Here is a 12,523-nt window from a genome sequence, read left to right on the forward strand (position 1 = left end):
AAATAGTCTCTATTATACTTCAATTTCCATATATTATACAACCTATCAATATAACTGATACTGCGTTTCTGATCACGCATCAACACCACCATGGTAAATATGTATGAAGATGTACCACATTTAACAACACATAATACCGCAAATGACCTCAATTATACCTCATTTTCCAAATAATGTACTACTGGGAAATATATCAGGTACTGCGGTTTTTACAGCGCACCAACACCACCTTGGCAAACATGACTGGTCAATATAACATGTACTGCATCTGACCATGCACCAAAATCACCATTGATGTTACAAAATTAGGACATTAGATGCATACATAAGGTTGTTTTAACCATAGATGTTACAAACATATACAATGGATACATATACATGTATTTTTTAATCACCATATATGCTACCAAATTAGACATTAAAATACATAAACGTGTGATTATCATAATTGATGCTACAAAATTAGACATTTGATGTGTAAACATGTGTTAATCATCATTAATGTTACAAAATTAGGACATTAGATGTATACATAAGGTTGCTTAATCATAGATGTTACAAACATATATAATGTGATATGTTACACCTAAAAATTCAACTGGGCCTGAGCCCAATCATGAAGGTCCACTCCAAATATTTTTGAGGCCCAAGCTTATTTAAATATTATATATATTTAATTCAAGCAGATCATGAATTCTACAAAAGCCCATAAGAGGCTCAAGCCCATAAAAACTCACTGAATATCTATAAATAGCTCAAGTCACCTCATTATTAAGGTACACACTTTCTTAAGCACTATATCGCTCTACTCTCGATTATTATTCCTTGAGTAATAACTTACTTGAGCGTCGGAGTGCCTTCGCCGGGAACCCTCCCAGCTCCTCTGACTTTGTTTTGTGACGTAGGAACAACCCACTGAAGATCTCCACCGGGAACATACAAGGATTCGTTGATACTCCGAACTTGGTGGAAGCAGCGTGTCATATACAAGTGATTTTTGGCTACATCAACTTGGCGCCGTCTGTGGAAAACCTGTTCTTTACGTCATTGAGAGCACATATTACTTCAAAAATGTCTCAAGAAAATAATAACAATGGAAACGCACCGCCGAGTATTACTCTCACCCGTGAAGACTTGACTGCGCTAATGGAAAACACAGCAGCACTCGCAGCAAAAATACAGTTTCTCAGTATCTAGAAACCCGTAAGTGCAAAATCACCAAGAAAAAGGCTCAAACTGAAGGCTCGTCATCTCTTGACCCTAATAACGAAGACTCAAATAAAGATAAGTCTAAAGTGAATGATAAAGATCAAGGGGGGACCAAGAAAAATACTACTCAAAAAGACGGTAAAGTAAGTGTTCACACAGTTCATGACACCTCTGGCAAAAACAAGATCACTAATCCAACTCGAAAGGATGGATCTCGCACACATGTAACTGGAGAGAATTCGTCCGCAATTTTGCAGTCACGTCGAAGCCCCTTCACCGATGACATATTATCTGAAGCATTACCAAGGGGAGTCAAAATCCCAAGCTTACCTGAGTTCGATGGAACGAGTGACCCCCAAGACCATATTGACAAATTCTACGCGAAAGCGGATTTGTATGATATCACAGATGCTGCATACTGTAAAATCTTCCGAACAAAATTATCAAAAAGATCACTCACATGGTTCAATAAGTTACCCTATGGATCTATTGCCAATTTGGAGCAACTTACTGACTGCTTCCTCTAGAAATTCTCAATTAACAAGAAATACCCGAAAATTGCAGCATATTTGTTCACAGTCATTCAAAAAGAAGGTGAAAGTTTGAGAGACTATGTTCGGCGATTTACTCATGCGGTGCACGAAGTCTTACACGTGAATCATGATTTGTTAGCTGGAATAATGCAACAAAACTTGCGCCATCGAAAGTTCAAAGAATCAATAGCGGGAAGGCCGCCCAGAAACTTAGAGGAATTATTGGAAATAGCTGAGAAATACATACGGATTGAAGAATCTGTAGAGCCACACTACTTGAATAAAAGAAAGAGAGAAGAAGATAAACAAGATATTAGAAAACGAGACGAGAAACGAACAGCACAGAGCCCCCGCCTCCAGAATATACCCCTCAATGCACGTCTGACCGATATACTGGTAGTGGCTGAAAAACAAGGATTGTTGCGTCCCCCTCGCCCAATGCAGAATAATCCAAAGCATCAACGTTCGGACAAGTACTGCCATTTTCATAAATATAAAGGTCATACTACAGAAGATTGCTTCAGTTTGCGAGCAGAGATTGAAAAACTCATAAAGCGCGGACATTTGGAGAATTTTGTGGACAAGTCCCGCGGTGAGAAGCGAGATGACAGGCGTCGGGACGAACAACCAAAACGTGACTATCAAAAGCGACATGATGAAACTGGGAAACAACATGAACGAGCTGATGAAAATTTTCCCTCGGGAGGGGTAATCGCCGTAATCACTGGGGGGCCTGCTTGTGGCGACTCGAGCGATGCAAGAAAAGCTCTTTTGCGGGCAGCAAAAGGAACCAACAATTTATCTAGCCCCACATCCTTGTCGATATATGAAATTGGAACCATCCAAGATGGATTATCATTCAGTGACAAAGATCTGGAGAACCCTCGGGTACCCATAATGATGCTTTAATCATCTCAGCCACAATCTCCAATTTTTGGGTAAAGAAAATTCTAGTGGATTCAGGAAGTTCGGCCGACATAATTTTTCATGATGCATTCGTGAAGTTGGGTATTAGTAATACACAGTTAACTCCAGTCAACACTCCACTAGTTGGATTTTCCAGAGAAATAGTTGAAGCTTTGGGAGAAGTAACACTTCCTCTCTCCTTGGGTTCTTACCCCAAACGGTATACTAAGATGGTGAAATTCCTTGTAGTAAAGGCTTCATCGGCATACAACGTGATATTGGGACGACCAAGTCTCAATATATTCCAAGCCATCGGATTGACCTATCATATGAAGCTGAAGTTTCCGACTCTAGGAGGAGTAGGAGAAGCCATTGGTGACTATCGTCTTGCCAGAGAGTGTAATGCGGTAACACTACGGGGTTCATCAGAAAATCGTAAAAGACAAGTTTCTAGTGAGGAAAGATCCCTGAGACCAGGAAAAGTTTTTCGTGAAAACGGGATACATTTGGTGGATGAGGAAGTTGAGAGCAAAGAAAGAATAACAACAACCAAAACTCTAAAGCACATAGAAATTGTTCCAAATGATCCCAAGAAGAAACTGAAAATCGGGACCGAATTACCTCCTGAATTGGAAGAGAAGCTGAAAAATTTTCTTGGTCGCAATTTGGACGTGTTTGCTAGGGGTGATGAGCCTCTGCCTGGAATACCTCATGAATATGCGCTCCATCACCTCCGTGTTGATTCGAAAATGAGACCGGTGAAGCAAAAGAAAATATAGCCGCTGAAGTGGAAAAACTCTTAGCAGCAAGATACATCAGGCCAGTTACATACCCAGATTGGCTTGCAAATGTTGTCTTAGTACCAAAACCTGGAGGAAAATGGCGTTTGTGTATAGATTTAAATGATCTCAATAAAGCATGCCCCAAAGATCCATTTCCACTCCCTCGAATTGACTTGTTAGTCGATTTGACAGCAGGATGCGAGCTGCTCACTTTTCTTGATGCGTATCAAGGATACAATCAGATTGGTCTAGCACCAGAAGACCAAGAAAAAGCAAGTTTCATCACCGATAGGGGGATTTATTGTTATGATGTTATGCCGTTTGGGCTAAAGAATGCTGGAGCTACCTATCAACGTCTGGTAAATACCATGTTCGAACGCTTGATCGGACATAACATGGAAGTTTATATAGACGACATGCTCGTCAAAAGTACCCAAGCATCTAATCACTTGAAAGATCTTGGGGAATGCTTCAGTATACTCAGAAAATACAGGATGAAGCTAAATCCGGACAAATGCACTTTTGGCGTACGAGGAGGCAAATTCCTTGGTTACATGATGTCAGAACGAGGAATAGAGGCCAACCCTGAAAAAATTAAAGCAATTTTGAACATGAATCCTCCGAAAAGTGTGAAAGGCATCCAGGAATTAACAGGACGTTTGGCCGCCCACAACCGGTTTATTTCAAGATATGCAGACAAGGGGTTACCATTCTTCAAACTGTTGAGGAGTGGAAAATGTTTTCGATGGACAGAAGAGTGTCAGCAAGCATTTGACGAGTTGAAAAGACATCTGACCTCTCTGCCGTTGTTGGTAAAACCAAAAGAGGGTGACACCCTACTGATTTATCTAGCAATATATGCGGAGGCGGTAAGTGCAGTATTGGTATCTGAAGTACGACATGATCACAAACCAGTGTACTATATCAGCCGAACTTTACACGGAGCAAAATTAAGATATACAAAGATCGAGAAACTGGCACTAGCTTTGATAACTGCAGCAAGAAAACTACGTCCTTACTTTCAGTCTCATCCAATAATTGTACTCACCAATCATCCTCTCAAACAAATTATCTCGAGTCCTAAAGCATCAGGAAGAATGGTTAAGTGGACTGTCGAATTGAGCCAATATGGAATTGAATATCGCCCGCGTCCAGCGATTAAAGCACAAATTCTGGCTGATTTTCTAGTAGATATGACAATAACTCAAGAAGAAAGCTCCACCCAGACATGGATTGTTTATGTCGATGGGTCATCAACCTCTACAGGAAGCGGTGCAGGTATAGTTGTGGAGAGCCCACAAGGAGATAAATTTCAATATGCCATCAAATTTTTATTCCCTGCAACGAATAATGAGGCAGAATATGAAGCTTTCATCATGGGAATTAAATTGGCTCTGTCGGTCGGAGCAAAAAGACTGATGATACACAGTGACTCCCAACTTATCGTCAGTTAGGTTAATGGAAATTATGAAGCAAAGGAAGATAAAATGCTTGAATACCTCACTCAAGTGATTGAACTTCTCTCGCGTTTAGACAACTATGATATAAAGCAGATAACTAGAGGGAAAAATGAGTCAGCAGGCCGTCTCACCAAGTTAGCAAGCTCCTTGGCTAACATTGATAGTAGGAAAATTACATTCCTAACATATGGCAAAGAATAAACTGATCGAAGTGATGTTACGATCTTCTGTGCTGACAGCGAAGAACATAGTTGGAAAGATGAAATAATCGAATATTTGATGCGGGGTAACCTACCCGCTAACCAAGTAGAAGCTCGAAAACTTAGAGTTCGAGCTGCTCGGTTCACGATCATTGATGCAGAACTGTATAAAAGAGGTTTCTCTTCACCGTACCTAAAGTGTCTAACGCCAGCCAAAGGAAACTATGTGCTCCGGGAAATTCATGAAGGAATTTGTGGGAATCACTTAGCCGGCAGAGCTCTCGCGGGGAAAGCGTTACGCCAAGGATACTTTTGGCCAACGATGAAGCAAGACGCTATTGAGTTAGCGAAACATTGTAACGCATGTCAAGAGCATGCTAACTTCCATCACCAGCCGGCTACAATCTTACAGCCGCTGGAAAGTCCTTTACCTTTTGCTCAATGGGGAATGGATTTGGTTGGTCCTTTTCCTCCTGCTACCGGACAAAAAAAATTTCTGATAATTGTTGTGGATTATTTTACCAAATGGGTCGAAGCTGAACCATTGGCCAAAATATCCGAAAGAGATGTAATCAATTTCTTATTGAAAAATATAGTATGCAGATTTGACATTCCTCAAACCTTGGTTTCAGACAATGGAACTCAGTTCTCTGGAGAGAAAATAAAATATTGGTGCAAAGGATTTTCCATCAAGCAGTTCTTCACTTCTGTCGGGAATCCTCAAGCGAATGGGCAAACCGAGGTCACCAACCGGACCATTCTACAGCACCACAAAACACGCCTAGGCAATGCCAAAGGGAAATGGGTAGATGAGTTGCCAAGTGTTCTATGGGCATATCGAACCACTCCACGCTCTTCAACTGGAGAATCTCCTTTCAACCTGGCCTACGGAGCGGAAGCTGTGGCTCCTGCCAAAATTGGAGAGCAATCATGGCGAGTGCAACAATACACTTCATCTGGAAATGACCAAGCCCTTCGAATTTCATGGGACTTGGTGGATGAATTGAGAGATGAAGCTTCGACACGAGCCGAGAGATATCGAGATTGTATTACTAAAGCATACAATGATAGAGTCAAGCCAAGGTATTTCCAAGTTGGAGACCTTGTATTGAGAAAATCTGACATCTTGAAGTCCGTTGGCAAGTTAGATCCGAAATGGGAAGGCCCATACAAAGTAATTGAGATTGTGAAGATTGGAACATATCGCCTCCAACATTCAGATGAAAGAGTACTTCCCAGACCTTGGAACGTGGCCAACCTGAAGAAGTTTTATGCATAAATTGCAACTCTCTCCAACATTAGGCTATATTTATCTTTTTGTTATTAGCATATTTTCCTTATGTTTTCATATTACAATTTTGTGATACATTTTTCAACTAATATGATTATTTTGTTATACAAGCAGATTACTTTGTCGAAAGCTTATCATATCTCCTCTCCTATACTAACGCTTACTTACTATGTAAACGTCATAGATCCTAGCAATCATAAAAAAAAATTCCCAACAATAAGAGGCTTTGCCAGCCCCATGGGACATTTGAAATTATGACGATGTAAGAGGTCAAGATGAAATAATAATATTACAAGTCCCGGGATACCTCACCACATACTAAGTGGGTTTAGGACTTCCCCATGAGACAAAATCTTGGGAGACTGATCCCCTCCCAAGTACTCCAATATTAAAGCGATAGTATTTTATTCATCAAACAAGTATACAATAGCAAATTCAAAATGCAAAAGAGATATGATAATCGACAAAATTGAATATATATGAATATATATATATAAAGGAATTATTGTTTTTCCTTTGCTCCTCTACCAACTACTTACTTACTCAAAAAGAACAAACAAAGTCTATGACTTTGACTTTGTTACAAAAAAAAATTTGCCCAAAAGTGGCAAGAGATAATAAAGCTAAACTGCTCCATGGCTCCAAAGAGTAGTCCTCATGTAGCTTCAACACACACCGTCATTATTGATTGTATAAGCTAAAAATTCGAACGCAAAGCTTCGATCATCTCTTCATCACCCAGACCTCCCAATAAATCTCCTAAGGGAGGATCCGAGTCATCCTCAACTCTTGCAGTACTAGGCTTCGGAATTTTAGGGTGAATCATCATAATAATTTCCTCCTGAACTAGTTTAGTATCCCGTAGTTCTTTGCGACAATCCACGACAACTTCGTCATGATTAACAATCGCCCATTGAATCACTTCATATCTAAAAGTTGTGGACTCTCGATAGCCTTCAATCGCTTTTTCTCCGGTACTTCGCAAGAGATTCTTGCCTATTAACGAATTGAAAAAAATCTCACCGGTCTCCGATTCATGGGAATATTTTCCCCTAAGTAGCTCCATATCCTTACACATTGCATCATACTTTTTGAATTTCTCTTCAAGCTCCTTTTGCGACTTGAGAAAATCATCTCGGGACTTAGCACCTTCCTCGCCGATTCTTTTTCACTCACCCTTTAATGACGCCAGCTCGTAATTAAATTTTTTTCCGAAATTTTGAGACCTCTCTTCTCGAAATTGAAAAGTATGGGCAAGCGATAAAATCTGCAAACACCCATAGATAAAGAAAATTATTTACTACGTAAATAATCGTAATAAATAAATATAAGTAATTAATTATATACTTGGAAGGCAGACGAAGCAAGAGACTGAGTTAGCATTTCGGTAGGTTGAGGAAGTAGATGCAACCTATCATGATCTCCAATAAGGTCCGCTCCCGTTCTCCAACCAATCTCTTGATCTTTCAAATCCCAAAAAGATCCAGCATTATCTTTATGGTTTACTCCTTCCACGAACAAGTGGCGACCCTCCAGAGCTCCCATATCAACTACTCGTTCGTCGTCATGTTTTTTCTTCGGATCTCTTGGATTTTCAACCTTCTTACTACGTGCATCGATGTAAGGTCCAGCTGCGACATCTTTCCTTTTGCCACCATTTTTTCTGTCATGCACATCAGATCTTTTGGATGGTGGGCCAAAATGGTGAGCATCATTTGAGGGCCCGGGAAACTTCATCCTCCGCGAAAGCTCTTGAGAACCAGTGATAGCTCGCTCCTTTGTTGAGTTTTTTCTTAGCGTTTTTGACGCATCATTCTCATTTTTCTCTATGCACGCCCGGACCTCCGCCAAGTTTATTTTTTCGCATATAGACAGAAACAAGGAGAATAATACATAAATAAATACAATATATACTCAAATTACACCGAGCGAGGTATATTACATTAAAAAAAAATATACAATATCATGCAAGAGTATGAAAAGACAAATATCGGCAGGAAGCAAATTTTGAGGATCAACCAACGTTTTGAAAAGAACTAAGGAGCGACATTCAAGTTGCAATTCACGATGAGTTTTGCTAAAAATAAGTCTCCTATGGCCCGAACTCCATACTATGGGAACCCCCCAACCATAATCCCAGACATAAACAAACTCTTTTCTCCAATCGCTTTTCGGAGATGGACATCGAGATAAAAACTTACAATCTCCTCGGGGTAAAAAATAAAAATAGGAACCCGGCATGGAACGACGCACCGAGAAGAAAGCATAAAATAAGTCTATAGTCGGGGACATTTTAATTTCGTTCACTCTACATAGGAAACACGTAAAAAGAAGAATCACGCTTGGTGTTAATTGACTTAAACTCACCCCAAGACTATCTACAATTTCTATCAAAAGGGCATGAGGAGGAAGCGAAAAACCAAAATTAAAGTACTTTAGATATACAGTGAAATAACCCGGAGGCGGTTCATGGCAAGGATATCCAGTTTTGGGAATTTTAAGAATATGTTTAAAGGATATGTAAAGTTTTTGGTATGGAGGTGGACTCTCAAAATCGTCCAAAACACGCTCTCTCACCCCTCTTGAAGACTCTTGGGTACCACTATTATCGCAAGAATTCGAATCATTCAAAGGTGATAAACACTCGTCAATTTCACTGTCATCGCCAGACTCTGCTGACGATGCGGGATAAGTATATCGGTTAGCAACCAACACCGAAAATACCTTACCCCATGAAAGATCCCCTGCAATGATTTTTAAAATAATTTTTATCAAAAAATAATAGCACATAAATCAACTCAAGAATAATCACAAATATTAACACCCAAAACTTTAGTGCAATAATTAGGTATATTGCATAATATTTATATCTTATGTATATGCGTGTGTATCCACAAGCCATCATCTTCCACCGTCTCGGCACCACCGTCAGCCACCGTCTTCGACGACATATCATCGGCCGCAGTTCTCGTCGGTGAGCAATCAATGATCGATCATTGAACACGCACCATCTTCTTCGACGACCACCATCAACCGAGCAGCTGCCACTCTAGCCCCCGTCGAGTTCAGATTTGGACAGTTTGAACACTGAACCATGGCTGGACCTTGACAGGAGCCCCTCGCCGAACCATCATCCTCCACAACACCTTCCCGATCTGCCCAACCGCAAAGCCCCTCTCCCTTCGATGCAGATCATTGTTGTGTCCTCCGAAGACCAACCTGTACAGCAGCCATCTTAGTCCCATCGACTCCTGATCTGGAAAGCGTGAAAGCTCATCCATGGCAGGAAATCGACATGGCCCTTGCCTGAATCACGATATCATCACTTCCGATCCATTCATCATAGGACCCATCATCCGAATCGCCCAACCCAATTCGAGGCCAGATTTGGGTGCCCCACGGAACACAGATGCATCCCATGGCTGGCACTCGACAAGCCGATTCAACACATTCGATTCCAGATCAGGAATTATCCACAGAAGAGGGACAAACCTTGGCTGAAAATCAAACTCGCCGAAACCACTTTCCCGATGTCGCTACCCACTCGCCCGGCCACCACCGCACACTCGACAATGAAGAAGATGATGACTTATAGACAGAACACATACTCATATTGCTACAAAAGTCACGTGGGATGATAGTGATAGGAAAGACGCAAAGTACACTTAGATAAAATGTATATGTACCTGCCATGTATTTACGTTGATTCTCCTTGTTGATTTCTTCTTCTTTTGTTTAATTTTGGATCGTGCTCATGCGAATGCTACAATAAAAAGTTCATAAATCAAAGTACGTTAGTATGTTGTGATGGACATAATATGGTGCTGAATTTATAATAGTTATTTTCGTCAGAGTTCTATTAGGTTTCTACAATTATTATTCTGGCGGGATTTTGATTTTCAATTCCACTGAAATCATTATTCTACCAGGATTTTAATTTCATTGCATCACAGTTCTACTACAGTTACTCCATCACTATATTGTTATGGACATAATATGGTGCTGAATTTATAACAGTTACTCCCCGCGACCTGACCGGGCAGGTCGATCCCCGTAATTTTTGCAGTGGCAAACAATATTCGTTCTCGGCAATTAAATTATGAGAATACTCCGATAAAAATTCTACTATCGGTCCTCTCAACATACGTGACACTCCCGAGAGTGTGGGGTCTATGATAGGCTACACCTAAAAATTCAACTGGGTTTGAGCCCAATCATGAAGGTCCACTCCAAATATTTTTGAGGCCCAAGCTTATTTAAATATTATATATATTTAATTCAAGTAGGCCATGAATTCTACAAAAGCCCATAAGAGGCTCAAGCCCGTAAAAACTCTCCGAATATCTATAAATATCTCAAGTCATCTCATTATTAAGGTACACACTTTCTTAAGCACTATATCGCTCTACTCTCGATTATTATTCCTTGAGTAATAACTGACTTGAGCGTCGGAGTGCCTTCGCCGGGAACCCTCCCAGCTCCTCTGACTTTGTTTTGTGATGTAGGAACAACCCACTGAAATTCTCCACCGATAACATACAAGGATTTGTTGATAATCCGGACTTGGTGGAAGCAACGTGTCATATACAAGTGATTTTTGACTACATCACAATGGATACATATAAATGTGTTTGTTAATCACTATACATGCTACCAAATTAGATATTAGAAGCATAACCATGTGATAATCATAATTGATGCTACAAAATTAGACCTTTGATGAGTAAACATGTGTTAATAACCATTGATGTTACAAAATTAGGACATTGGATACATAAATAAGGTTGTTTTAACTATATAGGCTACAAAAATATACAGTTGATACATATACACATATTTGTTATCACCATATATGATACCAAATTAGTCATTTCATGCATAAACATGTGTCAATCATCATTGATGCTATAAAATTATGCACTTGATGCATAAACATGTGTTAATCATTAGTTATTGATCTTCATTCTTGTAACGTATATAAATCACTAGTTATTGATCTTCATTCTTGTAATGTTTATACACAGTACAAATGAAATATATTTTGTCTATGTATCCTTTAATTGAAGGTACCAAACTCGCAATTGGTGGTATTACATGTTTTCAATGTGCGGTACCACGATCACATACATTAGTTATTGATCTTCATTCTTGTAAGTTATCAGAAGTATGAAAGACATATGCTTTGGCGTATATGTTGGCTTCATATATGATAGCAGATACACTATATGTGGTATACTATGTACGCATTGTGCGGTACGGCGAGCATACTCACTAGTTATTGATCTTCATTTTTGTAAGTTAGGAGAAGTATTAATGACATATGATATGTCGTAGAAACTTATTAAACAAATAGTACAGCGTACGTTATTTGTGGTATTACATGTAGCAATGTGCGGTAAGACAAGCTTACATACTAATTGATCTCCATTCTTATAAGTTATCAGAAGTATGAATGCATGTGATTTTTCGTATATATTTTCTTATATATGGTAGCAAATACACTATATGTGGTATACTATGTACGTATTTTGCGGTATGACGAGAATACTCACTAGTTATTGATCTCCATTCTTATAAGTTATCAGAAGTATGAATGACATGTGCTTTGTCGTATACATGTGCTTAATATATGGTAGCAACTACACTATATGTGGTATACTATGAACGCATTACGTGGTACGAAGAGCATACTCACTAATTAAATAACATCACCGTACTATTATGTAAGCTAAGTTGGTATAAAATCCTCATGAATTTGTGGTACGCTTTCATACAATCTGTGGTATAATTTAACAAAATATGTCGTACAATAAAAGTTGAGTTGTTGTACAATGAACATCAGCATGTGGTACCTTTCATATATATCATTTTCTCCAGATATCATAACACTTATATTAACAAATTTCAAATAATTTGTATACAACTTCTCCTTTTCCCGTTCGAAAAAAATATTAAATGTTAAAAATATTTGAATTATGACAATTTGACAAGATAACTAGATAAAATAGTATTCATAGTTTGCTAAATTGTAACAAGTGGTGAAACTACAACTTAGTTCGCATATCTTATTTTGTATGATTGTGTTAAATTTGTATGTAATACATGTACTAATAAATGTTATTTAATAGCAGTACTGTATAAT

Source organism: Henckelia pumila, chromosome 2 (assembly GCF_033568475.1).
Source record: "Henckelia pumila isolate YLH828 chromosome 2, ASM3356847v2, whole genome shotgun sequence".
NCBI classification, from domain to species: domain Eukaryota; kingdom Viridiplantae; phylum Streptophyta; class Magnoliopsida; order Lamiales; family Gesneriaceae; genus Henckelia; species Henckelia pumila.